We start from the raw sequence: 14,236 nt of genomic DNA on the forward strand, positions 1-14,236 counted from the left end.
GCGAGATTTGCCACAGATGTCCATGGTACATAGCATAGCAGAGATTCAAGTATCATAGTTACATCTGCAAAAGGACAAGTATGCTTTTCTTTGGAAAGCCATATTATTTTTGTAACATTTTAAAGATATGTGCACATGGGGGAATCAGTCAGAAACTTCACTTTTTCCTGCACATTTGCCATGGATAATAAAATTGTAATATCCATATTAATTTCATATTTGTATCATAATATATGGGGGGTTTTGTTCATTTCAAGGTATGAAGGAGGAGAAAAAGGAAGAGGAAGAAGAAGGAGGAGGAGGAAAAGGAGGAGGGAAAAGAGGAGGAGGAGAAGAAGAAGAAGAGGAGGAGGAGGAGGAGGAGGAGGAGGAGGAAGAAGAAGAAGAAGAAGAAGAAGAAGAAGAAGAAGAAGAAGAAGAAGAAGAAGAAGAAGAAGAAGAAGAAGAAGAAGAATTAGAATTCAATCTGTATCATCAATTCAAGTCAGCATGAGACTTGAGCTATTCGCTGATCAAGTTTAGAAACAAACGTGCCTCCATCATACACATTGCTTATAAATCCACTAGTGTTCAGTGGCCTCCCTTTAGAGGCAACCTTGCTTCATTTGAGTCAAAAAAACAGATTGAGAGTTTAGAACCTCTTAGTTAATGGGGCCAAATCCTTTGCGATGTTTCTGGAACATTCATGGTCCCTGAGCACACTGTTGAGTGGCAAGCATCCACCAGCCCCCTCAGAGATCTTGTCCCAACGCCCAGCTTGTGCTGAGGTCCAGAGAGAAGCTATGCAGATCTAGAGCCAGCAACCACACTGGTGAATAGTTCTCCCCACATCTCCAGGATGAGAAAAGACAAGTGAAGGGGACTGCTCCTAGTGGAGTTCTCACTCCTTCCTGAACATGTTCCGGAACATGTATCATCACTGACCTTAACTCTCCTCTTGGGAAAGAGATCAGCCGAGTAGGAGTTTACAGTAGTTGCTGTTTAAAACTGTGGATCATAAAAAAAAATACAAGAATAATGTGTTCTTTGGATAAAAAGCATTATCAATGATATTAAACTCAAGAAAACTACCAAGTTTGTGCTTGTTCCTTACAAGTGTGCTTTAAGGGTTAGTAAGATCGAATACTTCAAGATGCCTCTTAAAGAGAGAAATGTATTATGGCAGACCATAAATTAAGAGGCCCAAGGCATTGTGTAACTTAAGAAACTATCCCCAAGGAGCAAATTACCAAAATAAAATATATTTGTTGGGCTTCTAGTACGGAAATCAATATTTTAAAAGACTAAGCTAAAAAGAAAAGCTGAAAAATCCTATGGATCAAGTAGGTATCAAGAAACAGGGCTCTACTGCGAAAATGTGTATACATAATCTGACAACATGCTCACAAATGTGGAATTTATTTAGCCAACTTCTCCAAGAAGTTATAAATTGCCTAAAGTTTCCTAATTTAAAATTGGTGCACGTCACAAGGATTGCAAGTGAACATTGCTCAACCTACTTTTCTGGCAACACAGTAAATGTACATAATTTATAACAACATATTTATGTAGTAATTACGACATATTGAAGTACTATGATTTTCATAGAGATAAGAAAAAGGACAAATAGCTAGATTGTTCATTTAAGGGAAATGACCATTCACCCACAGCCATGTCATACTGGGAAGAAAAATTGCCTGGGCTCGATCCAGATGTTTGTCTAAGTGCATGTGTGCGAGCATGTGTAACTCTGTGTGTGTGTGTGTGTGTGTGTGTGTGTGTGTGTGTAAAGACTGATAACTGTGGATCTTGGGCATGGAAAGAAAGCCCATGAATCATTAGTTTAATGACATCAAGTAATAAATAACTCTCATCTGGGCTTTTTTGCTGAGCTAGCTACTTCAATGACCCCTGGGATGGAAATGGGATAATTGAGAAAGACAATGAGTCCCTCTGGATGATGCTCATCTAAAGATCCAAATATGGAAACCAGTATTTTAATGTGGACATTTTATAAGCTAGTGAGGAAAATAAGATGTAGCTGATTAATTTTTCAACAATTTTCTTTCCAGAAAGACTAAAAATCAAATGCAAAGTTTGGAAGGGCAATGAGGCCTGTGTGTAGTGGTGAATGACTGATTTCCCAACACTTACAAGGATGAGGAAAAACAATTGCCACTAGTTCAAAGCATGCCTGGTTTACTAAGTGAGACTTTGTCTAAACCATAGATAGTAGATCAAATAGATAGATAGATAGATAGATAGATAGATAGATAAATGAGTAAAGCAATAAGAGAAGAAAGCAAATGATATTTCACATCTCTACCATCTCATATTTTTTCTAGACTAAACTCGGGTGACAAAACCATAGCCAAACATTAAAAGTGGCACTAATGGTAAAATTGCTGAGTAAAGTCTGGGTAAGTTTAAACAAACATAATGCTCAGTGTGGTGGTTTGAATGGGAATAGCCTCCATAGGCTCACATGTTCAAATGCTTGATCCACAGTTAGTGGAACTGTTCGGGAAGAACTCGGAGGTGTGTTGTTGTTGTTTGTTGTTTTGTTTTGTTTTTGAGGAGGTGTGTCACTGGGAATGGGCTTGCAGGTATTAAAAGCCCATGTGAGAACCAGTTTCTCCACCCTGCCGCCTCTTCCTCTGCTGCCTCTGCCTATTGACTTTGGATCAGATTGTAAAGCTTTTCAGATATATTTCAGATCAATATATCTGTATATATTTCAGATAATTTCCAGCACTATATCTGCCTACTTCCAGTCATGATCATCAGGAAATAATCCTCTAAAACTCTAAGCAAACACCTAATTACATGTTTTCTTTTGTAAGAATTGCCTTGGCCCTAGTGTCTCTGTACAGCATAGAACAGAATTATTCAACCCTTAACAATATTAGAAGAGTGTGATAAGTCATGGGGTTGTATAAAAGTAGCATTAATGAGAAAAATGCTCAAAAATGTCCGGGTGAGCAGAAGCAAAGAAGATGCTTAGGTGGCAAGAATTTTTGCCTAATTTAAAGGATGATCACATTGGAGCAAGAAAGGAGTTTACCCTGTGTGTCCTCACCAGATATGACAATGAAAGTGAGAAGCAACCACTAAGGAGAAATCTAGTTCAACTAGGAAAGAAGTGTCTAGGCTTAATCTTTCTCAACGACTTTAAGAGGCTGCCTTAAATGTATAGAGAAGGGAGGTGGGGTGGAAGCACGGACATAGCAGAGTTCTAGCCTCATGCCTTAACATTGTTTTCATTTGTTTGGAAAGTATTAATAAATAAAATCTACCTGCTTGGAGTTTTGTGAGCCATAAGAAAAAAAAAGCGTGAAGAAGATAACAATAACAGCAAGCAGAGCTGGTTGAAAGACTAGCTTCAGAGTACGGAGAACACACGCACATTGGAAGCTACTTACTGAACATAAGGAGTGAAATTGTTGGTTGCTGGATACACGGCCCTTGGCATATGCACTACAAATTGGAATGAGTTTAAAAACAAACACAGGTGTAACCACTGGACTCTAGAAATGGTAGGGCTGGAAAGGAAAAATGAAGTCAAAAGGAGAACCCCAGAAGCCATCACCGTGAGGAGTGGTGAAACTGTCACAGCTAGCAGGATCTGCTTTAGAGAGCAAGATATTTAGGCAGGTTTTATTTTTAAAGATATTTATATTTTGAAGGCTTTGGAGTTAAGGTCTAAGATAGAACACTTGTAGTGTAACAGATATAAGTTTAATGCATTAATTTCTAAGCCATTGTTTGAGAATATGACCTAATATAACCACTCAAAGGCTTCTTGTACAATGCTTTCTTACATCTACTAAATCTCTTTTGGAAGGAATGTTCATGGGTTCAAATGAAACTATTGTTCTTCACTGGAAGAATAATATAAACTCAAATGGTTTTTGAGGATTTGTTCTGCATTTGAGAATAGACGCTTCATTAGCAAGTGACATTGTTTTAAATTAAATTTCTAACAAATATACTTGGGTGTGAATTCAAGGAAATATTTTGCAAAACTAAAAAGACAAATTAGCATCACAAAACTCTAAACAACATTGTAGTGGGATATATATATATATTTTTTTTTTGAGGGTTGGTTATTGTCAAGGATTTTTAACAGGGTGAATTTTAACCACATGTGTCCTGAAAAACTGCAAGTCAGGATGGTCTTCTTTTCCATACATAAGTTAATAGTGACATCTTGTGGTCAGTTTTGACTCTGAACCAATATATGTAAGCAAAAGAAGGTGCTTTTTCCTTTTATTGCAATAATACTCAAATTTTCCTCCAAGTTACAAATATTCTAAGATGGTTATTTACTGTGAAATATTCTCTCATTGTCACCAAATTAAGTAGATGGTATCATTAAAACTATGTCAGCTTGTCAACATGTTCATGGACATGACAAGAAGGACACATCACATCTGGAACCATCCTCTCCAAAACGAATAATCTCAATGAAGAAAATGTCAGACAAACTGAAGCTGAAGCAGACTCCATGTAACCTGATCCATAATTCTCATGACTGTCAAGGTCAACAAAGAAAATCTCAAAAGTCTTTGTATGTGGAAAATGTGACAGCTAAATGTAACATGAATTGTTGGATTGAATCCCACAAAGAAAGAGAGCATTGCATAAAATCTGGTGACATGTAAAAATGGTTAACAGACTTACACCCATGTGCATTCTTCTTCTTCTTCCTTCTGAAACAGGCTTCACAGGAATGTTCAGTTGTGACGATAGCTTCACATTATTTAAAACTTTGAGTGGTGCACTTAAATTACAAAGGCACTTGAGCAATTTAACTATCATATTTTTGATGGAGTTATGTCATTTTCCATTTCCAAAAGAATAAACACAAAGTACTAGCAAATGAAAAAGAGTTTGGAGTTCCTAAGTAAGCTTGATACTTACATTGCTACAAAAATCAGACTCGCAAGAACAAAATTTCTGTGAGTTTTAGGAATCAAGTGAAGATTTCACATGTATGAAATGCTCTTTGGATCTTCCCTGTCAAGCGATGTCATGAGTTGGTAGCAGAGTGGAAGCCACTGCTGTTTCCTCTGAGATTTACCCTGCCTGTTATCCTTCTTTCTTTCTCTTCCTTCTTCATCTCCTTCTTCTCCTTCATCTCCATCTCTATTTCTACTTTTTTGTCTTCTCCTTCTCACCTAAGAACTTTTCCACTTGGTTCTCCATCTGCCCAAAGTTTTGTTTCAATGAAAAAAAAAGGAAGGAAGGAGGGAGGGAGGGAGGGAGGGAGGGAGGGAGGGAGGGAGGGAGGAAGGAAGGAAGGAAGGAAGGAAGGAAGGAAGGAAGGAAGGAAGGAAGGAAGGAAAGAAAGAAGGAAGGAAGAAAAGAAGGAAGGAAGGAAGAAAAGAAGGAAGGAAGGAAGGAGGGAGGGAGGGAGGAATTTTTAAATTTTTAAATTCTGTTTCCTTAATTTTTCTCAGGTTTTCCCTATAAGAAAAATATTGTCTAATCCATGACTGCCTTAGCCACCAGAGAGTTTATATTGCATAAAACACCACACATTTGATAGTTTCTTCCTAGGCCAGCCCATAAGCTTTGTAAAGTAGTTTCAAACTGTGTTTTGTTCGTAGCTTTTGATCTGACAATGCTCCAGAAAAGCAAACACTAGGCACTCAATAGTGTCTGTTCAACTAGACTGAAATCTCTCCTGACACCTGTTTACTGCACCAGTCCTGTGAATTGGATGTACAGAGAACCTGGTTTGTCTTCCACATGGCAGCCCATCTAATGGAGCCTTCAATTCCCATTTCTCTCTTCAGGTCTGTTGCATTCTACTTAATGTGCACTGGGCGTTTCCCTTCTGCTCCCATCTCCCTTCCTTGCTGTGCTCTGAAAATCAGAGCCCTGTGATTCTGTTTTTCTACCTTTCTGACTGGTTCCTAATGGAACCTGGCCAAGGATAAGAGAAAAGTTTGGGTGTATCTATCTACTCTGTATGTTTTTGATCTGAATTTCTCCATGACCACAGCTTCTATCAGATGGTAATTCTGCAGGGCAAGGGTGTCTGGGCTCTGGCACTACTTCTTTCTCCTCCGTGCCTTTGAAGGTAGGCATGATTTTCTGCTGCCCATTATTCATTGTTTCTGTGTTTCTGTTCACTCTCTTAAATCGGGTCACATGTAAATGGCACTTTAGTTAAAATCTGTTAATTGTAGCAAGTAAGGTATGGACTTTCCTAACCCATCCCTGGAATGATACTCCAGGGTAGTGTTTCTTAACCTTATCAAGCAGAAGAATGACACCTGGGGGGATTTTGAAATATTGATTGCTGGACACCACTCCCCAGGGTTTTGATTTAAGAGGTCTAAGTAAGGACCCACGATTTACATTTTGAGCCATTTCCCAATGATGCTGATACTAATTACTTGGATATCACACAGAGTGTCTCTGTCCAAATAATACTTTCTCAAGGTACTAAGTGGTGTATGTTGAATTTCATGAATGAAGGAATCTTTTCTCAAATAGGTCTTAGAAACTGTGTAGCAACTTGAACTAGCAGAAAGCAGAGCAGACTCAGCCTAAATAGTGTCTACTTCCCATCATGTTGATAGGAGTTGCAGTCCACTTCATTTAACCGATCCCTCTCACTGCTATCATAGAGTGGGGACAATCAGAATAGCTAATTCTTTTGAAGGTTTGTGATATGTCTTATTCTTCCATGCACTATGGAGTTGTATTGTTACACTTAAATGCCTTTTTCATGTAGTTACATTGTTACTTTCATCCTAAAGATGAGTAATGGGGACAAAGATAGGTCTAGAGACTCCCCAGAGATTGGCCAAGTTGATACATCAAACTGTCCTTTGTACACAGTCTGACTCCAGTGGACCTACTGATCCACTAATTAGACAGAAACAATCTATAACTGCCACTTTGTCATGCACTTTTGGAGCTAGATTTGGCAGGTGTATTTTTTCTCCTTTGTGATATATCAAAATTCAAAGTCACCATGGAAAAGGTACTTTTGAGGATATTAATGCTTTAAAAACACTTGAATAACTGCAGACACCAAACACAGAAGTGTTGACTGTTATGCCCATGTGTACACATATTTGTGCTTCTGTTTAAAATGAAAGGAAAAACACAACTTTTCATATGTTTTGCCCAAGAAACTAGTGAAGTGCTATAATCATTTCAGCTCTACACCTTAGTGGCTTTTCTCCTATTGACTTAGTGTGTGTTCTCCTTGGATATCTTTTCTTCTCCTCCATTAATGGGATTAAAAACTAGGCAGCTTCTTTGATTCTACTTATAAACTTAAGTCGGTATGGTAACCTAGTTCTGGAATAATGCTCTAATAGACTTCAGATTAAAATTTTCGAGAGAAAAAAATGAGTTTGAATATGGGAACTCAGAGGGAGAGTCTGCTCCCAGAGATGCAGGCATGCAGTGCTTAGAGTTCGAGACTATCGGTCTCAGCTGTCTACAGTATAGAATGAGCTCATTTATTAGTCACGGGGAAAAGAGGAAAATCGACCCTTACATCACACCGGGCACCAAAATCAACTCCAGATGCAGACAAAACTACAATGCAAGGAGGAAAAATTGCAAAAATTTGGAAGATAATATCTGTAACATAGGATTAAAAAAGTACTCCTTATGCTGAATTTTTAAAATGAGATCAGCATAACGATGACCAAACTGAAGATGTTCTGCCCGATGAATGATAAAATAAAGTAGGTGAAAGGTAAATTCACAAACTAGGAAATCTGTTTGAAAATCACGTGCAAAAGATGAACAAAATCTGAATTTCACAACTGAAGAGAAAATGACTAATGAATAGAAACTTTCTAAAATTCATTAGCAAGAAGGGAATTATACCATAGAACCACAGAAGAGAATAGCTATATTTTATACCAAATGAGAAAAACCCTAAAAGGCTCAGAGTATCAACTGACTAATTGCTAGTTAACACAAGCCATATTTGAAAACTGATTTGACCTTAATCAGTGTTTATATACTTCAGTCAGTGTATTTCTAATGTATGCTATTGAGAAGTGCATATAGAAGGAAGGCTGTTTTAAATTACCAAACACAAGAAAAAGAAAATGTTAACAGGGGATTCATCTACTGATGTTTGTTCAGAGAACACAACAAAATATCCCCATTTTAGTAAGAGGACATGTTTAAAGACACCAATGTGTCCTTAAAACCATGGAGAATACCAAACTCTACTTGAAGTATGCTTTTCCTACATGCCCTGTTTACCACATAGAACCAGAAACCATCTGTCCTTCCGTGATTTGTGCCTCCTCTCCACCATAACGTTTGGATACTTGGTCTGTTATTAAATAAGTCTTAATTGTACTAAGCACTTTGATAGCACAATATTGGATCTGTAAACCCAGGTGTCTTTTAAGTGTCATGAAGTGTGCAATCTGGGTACAAGGATTCTGCCTCAGAGAAGATGAGTTAGAATAGTATGAAATTTTTATTACTATTGAGAATAGCCACACAACAAGACACATATGAATTGTGCAATTCTGGGATTTTTCCATTTAACATTTTCAGATGGTATTTGTGGAAAACTGAAACTATGGAAAGTGAAACATTAAATAATATAGAATTAGTACTACATATAAATCCAATAATAAACTATAATTACAAAATTCATCCCAGAGAGCATAAATTTAGAGTTAATTACACCTCTCACAGCAGAAGATACACAGCATAACTTTACTTAAAAGAAGCAAAAAACAAAGCAAATTTACTTAGTTTGAACCAGTTTAAACTATTCATGTGTTCACTGCTCAAATCCAAACAAATAATTCAAATAAGGTAGATATAGAGGAATATTCACTCACTCATTCATTCATTCATGATGAAACTACCTAAGAAAGACAAATAAATAACAAATAAAGATTTGGATCCTGGCTACCTTTCTTTCAAGAGAAGGGGTATTGGGCTCATGTCATAGTAGAGGGCAAACTATCTGGAGTAACTGGCAATACTCAATCTGTTGAGTGGACAGGGGAGCTTGTAACTCTGTTTTTTCTTCAAATTTTATGAAAATATTAACAACATAGTCATGTAATGAATAAATCATACTATGCTCAATATTGAATATTGAATATACTCAACTTTATACTCAATAATAATACAACTTTTAAAAGAATGCATTTCCCCCTGCTGATCTTCTTTCTGTAAAGCCCAGAACAAACTGGTTCTCCATTTGCCTCAGGATTTCATTCCCTGGTGGTCTTAATAGTTCCTCAGTTCTTAAATCAATACAAATATTCTCCTCATTTCAGTTTTCTTCAGTGCTATTTGAGGTTCTCAAATATGCTCTCTCAGACCACTCTCCTATTTTTTTCTTAGTATATCTTAGGATGTCTTTTTTCCTTTCCTGTAATTACAGAAAAGGTTCCTGTAATCCGACAACTCCTGAGACGTTCGTGTCCAAAGTCTCCAAAGGACTTTCTCCTAGTATTCCAAGGTAGCCTCTTTTTCATAGTCTTCCTAATACACATCTAGTACGGCTGTTTTCTACAGATATTCTGATAACAGCTCAATCATAAAATAGTCAAAATTAGACTCATTATCTTGTTCCACTAAAAATCAGTCTTGTTCTTATTTGGGAAATGACTGTTAATCACATGATTTTTCACTAAGGGAGGATTTATTTTTAGAGATATTTCTCAATTTGTCTTACTTTAGGGTACAATTTCAGCTGAGTATATATGCAAAATCTGCTGTTCTATTCCTTCTCGATCCAATTTCACAGATTTCTTCATGACAATTAGAGTGGAATTTTTTTTTTAATTTTTTTTTTTTTTAGATTTATTTATTTATTTATTTATTATAAGTACACTGTAGCTGTCTTCAGACACTCCAGAAGAGGGCGCCAGATCTCGTTGTGGATGGTTGTGAGCCACCATGTGGTTGCCGGGATCCGAACTCTGGACCTTCGGAAAAGCAGTCGGGTGCTCTTACCCACTGAGCCATCTCACCAGCCCTAGAGTGGAATTTTAAAAAATCCTTTTAAATGTCTTCAGTTGAGCTACATTTTGTCTTTCATTGCTGTCAGAATCTATTTCCTGTGTGAAACCATTTGTCTTCTCATAGTTTCCTATCTATCTTCTGGAGAGCATAGGAAAATACACATGCCACACAGAGAGCCTCCACTCAAATATCCTCCGTATTTTAGTTAGCTCTCTAAATCTGAATGCGAGTAACTAGGCTTGGAGACTTTGACACAGAAGGAATTTCACTCTAATTAAGAGTTCTACTCAGAGCCGTAGTGGTACACACATTTAACCCCAGCACTCAGAAGACAGGCAGGAAACAGGCAGATACTTGAGTTTGAGGCCAGCCTAATCTACACAGTGAGTTCCAGGATAGCCAGGGCTACACAGAGAAACCTTATCTCAAAAAAAAAAAAAAATTCTACTTGGGAGTTTGTATATTTTCCAATTGATCATCTGTCTGGCAGAATCATTTATGATAAACCTGTGCAAATTCTACTGGTAACTTTTTTCACCTTCTTTCTTACTCTGTTAGTTTGACCATTTTTAAAATTTTAATCAGAATATAGTCACATCACTTCTCCTTCTGTTCCCTCCAAATTGACTCTTCTTTCCTCCATCCATCCAACCTCTCCCTTGCCCCCTCTTTTTCTATTATTATTACTGTTACATATAATAATATATATAAGAATTAAAATATAAATACAATTTTCATAGTCCCTTATATGGTTTCAGGATTGAACACTGTGTTGGATGACCAATTAGGGAGCTCACTCCTGGGAGAAGCTAAAGCTTCCTATCTCCCCAATCATTAGTTGCCTGTAGTTCTTGGTCTAGGGGGAGGAATTCCATCATACCCCTTTTATATTAGCATGTCTACTGATATTGTCATTGCTCGGGTCTTGTCTAGGTACCCATATTGTTGAGGTATCAAGAAGCAATCTGAATGCAGCTAGTACAATTTAAAATCTACAGAGAAGAAAAATGTTAATGATGCCATTCCCTCCCTTTAGTTTTTGTTAACATTTATTGAATCTCTATCTTGAGCTCTTTATGTGACAGTATAGACATCATTTCTTAACACCATGTATTGTGTACAGGTTTTAAATATACTTATTTCAAAATTATTTGTATTATTTCATTAACTTCCTTTAATGATATTATGAATAGTACAAATCAAACTAGTGCCTATCATTAGGCTAAGTATGTAGATATAGTTTTATATAAAGCCAACATATGTAAAGCCCACAGAGCATATATATCATAGGACTATATGTACTGTTATGAATGGGACAGGAAAATATTGCCAAGTATCACAGGAGTTATGGATTTCCCTCAACTCCCTCTGCTATTACTTCAGACTACATTAGCATTTTGATGCTAAGAACCCTGGTCCAAAAAGATATATTTCTTTTCTCCACCTCATTTGTTGTATAAAATGGCATACAAGAACGGGGAAAAAAAAAAGAGTTAGAATGTAACTCACATGCAAATGAAGTGAAGGAAGAATACAGTCTATAGAGGGGCATTCCTCTATTTGGAGGGAGAAGAAAAAAAAATTACCATTCTCGGTGGATAAACAAAATGCTGGATAGAAAGAAGTCCTGGCCTAACCAGTCCTAGGGAGATGCTGCCTCCTCCTGTAATTTAAATGTTCTGCTCACTCTAATCTCCCAGCTACCGAGTAGGGATTTGTGTCTGCTGGAAGGTGATAGTCGTTACTGTTAAGAGTAAGCCTCATTCCCTTAACCTGAATAAAGCTACATTTACTTTATATTATATTATATTTTATTTTTGGTGCTAGTGGGTGCAGCTGTTGACCCAGTGCCACCAATAAAACTCGAGTGTATGTCTATATACATTTTTAATTTTAAAAAATTATATTGAGTCACTCTTTTGTATTCTGAATTATTTCCTAAGGGTCAGAAGTAATGGACATTTTTAAAGGCAGAAATATATCACCAACATACTCGCCAAAAAGGTGGTAACAATTTATTTTCCCATTGTTAATATCACACTTTGATGCCCATTTATTGAGCCTATTTTAACTTCTTGCGTTATTTTAGGAAAATCATGTCTTAGGCCAAGTTATGTTGATGCGAACTTGAAGGAAATATAATGAATAATGAGAGGAAAATCATTGTTTTTCCCCTATGTCATACTGCAGACAAGTTTCCATAAAACTGGGATGACTTCATTTGCCAAAGACATTTGATATATCAAATGCAGCCATATGTTCTAAATATAACAGATTACTGCCATGTGCATGAGTTAAGGAACACTATGTTGTGTAAGTTGAAGGAACACTGGAAATATATGTCTGAATTTTAAGTAAGTCATATTTCAGACCCCAAATATTTCAATGACAGCAATAGAAAAATATATAACCTGATGCTTTAAGAGTAATAACTTTGGTGGAACATTTAAACCATTTGAAATCTGGTCCTTTATCTAAAAGAGTATATTAAATTCATTGGGATCACCCCTAAAATGCCTTTATAAGGGAGGAGGCATAGAAATTATTCATAAAGCACATGAGTTCAGGGAAACTCCCTTGCTAACATTTAATGAAGTCTCCTATACCTGGATTCCTGGAGCCTATTACTACACTACGAGTAGACTGAACCAACTGTGCTTTAAAATGACTTATCATTGGTTTTATTTTAAAGTTTGATATTCAAAGAGATTTGTTTATTTTTATTTCATGTAGACATTTTGATTGCATGTATGCTTGTGCATCACATGAATACCTGGTATCCATAGAGATGAGATGAGGAGACTGTTGGATACCTGGGCCTGGAGTTATAGGTAATTGTAAGCCACCATGTAGGTGCCAGGGATCAGGATTGAATGCAGGGCTTCTGGAAGAACAACCAGCAGTCATCATCTTTTTTTTTTTTATTTTTATTTTCTTTAACCGAAAATAGATTTTTTTTCATACAATATATTCTGATTATGGTCCTCCCACCACTCCTCCCATTTCCTCCCTACTTCCCCTTCCATGTAGATCCACTCCCTCTCTATCTCTTTTCAGAAAAAAACCCACGCACCTAAGAAGTAATTGTGAAACAAAATAAAGCAATATAAATCAAAATCAAACAAATTATAATGTTACAAAACAACCAAAAGAGCCAAAGAATACCCACAAGAAATTCACATAAATAGAGACATTCATGTTTGTACACACAGAAATCACATAAAATCCTTCACTGGTACCCATAGTATCTACACAAAGGACCTGTGCAGAAAAAAAAAAAAAATTCTCTGGCAAAGTTATCAGATAAAGAGTCTCCAAAGTTGTTGCTTGGCCGTCTACTGCTGTGGGTGGGACCGGCTCTTAAGAGAGCCCCAGTAAGAATCCCTTGGAGAAGTCTAATTCATTAGCAAGTGCTTATCAGTAGAGGCTAGCTTCTGAGTTGGGGATGGGGGCATGTGTCTACTTTTCGTCTTAGCTCTAGGACTCTGGCTAGTGGAGGCTCCTGCAGGCTCTGTGTATGCTGCCACAGTTTCTGCAAGTTTATAATATGCCATCCCAGTTGTGTCTAGAAGGCCTTGATTATGTGTGTGTGTGTGTGTGTGTGTGTGTGTGTGTGTGTGTGTGTGTGTGTTCTGCATCACCTCTGGCTCTTCCTACTCACTCTATCTACTTCCTCTTCCATGGAGCTCCCAAGACCTCGAGGGGAGGGATCTTGGTTTTAATTTTGATTTATAAATATTTCATTAAATTACTGTAAAGCTGGGACTAAACCCCCTTATGTTTTAGAGCCAGATGAGATAGTTACTTTTCTCCTGGCTTTGTGTGAATTTATAGTTTATGGCTTCCTTTCCTTCTCTCCTCTGAAATTTGCATACGTGTATGGCACTTGAAAATATCAGAAATCCCTACTATATTCATCAACCAGATATTTTCTTCGTTGGCTCTTTTTTCATGCTGTCAATGTCTTTCTCCTATCTTACTACCAAGATAAAAGGAGAGGCCTTAAACAGCACTATTCATGAGTGTTTGTCTCTTTAATTGTGGACAGGATAATAGACAATTGTGAACAAGATAATAGTAGTACACAGGAATTAAGAAGGATAATTACATTATTGTTCCTAGGGTATATGTGTATTTAAAGAGAATGTATCAGAGCTAAAACTCTCTTCTCATTAATGAACTTCAGTTGTGTATGTGTGCTCGCATGTGTATATATGTGTGCATGTGTGCATGCATGTGTGTGCCTGTGTGTGTAGGTAAGCAGTATAAAATG

Source organism: Mus caroli, unplaced genomic scaffold (assembly GCF_978045245.1).
Source record: "Mus caroli unplaced genomic scaffold, Mus_caroli_1 scaffold_15, whole genome shotgun sequence".
Classification (NCBI taxonomy): Eukaryota; Metazoa; Chordata; class Mammalia; order Rodentia; family Muridae; genus Mus; species Mus caroli.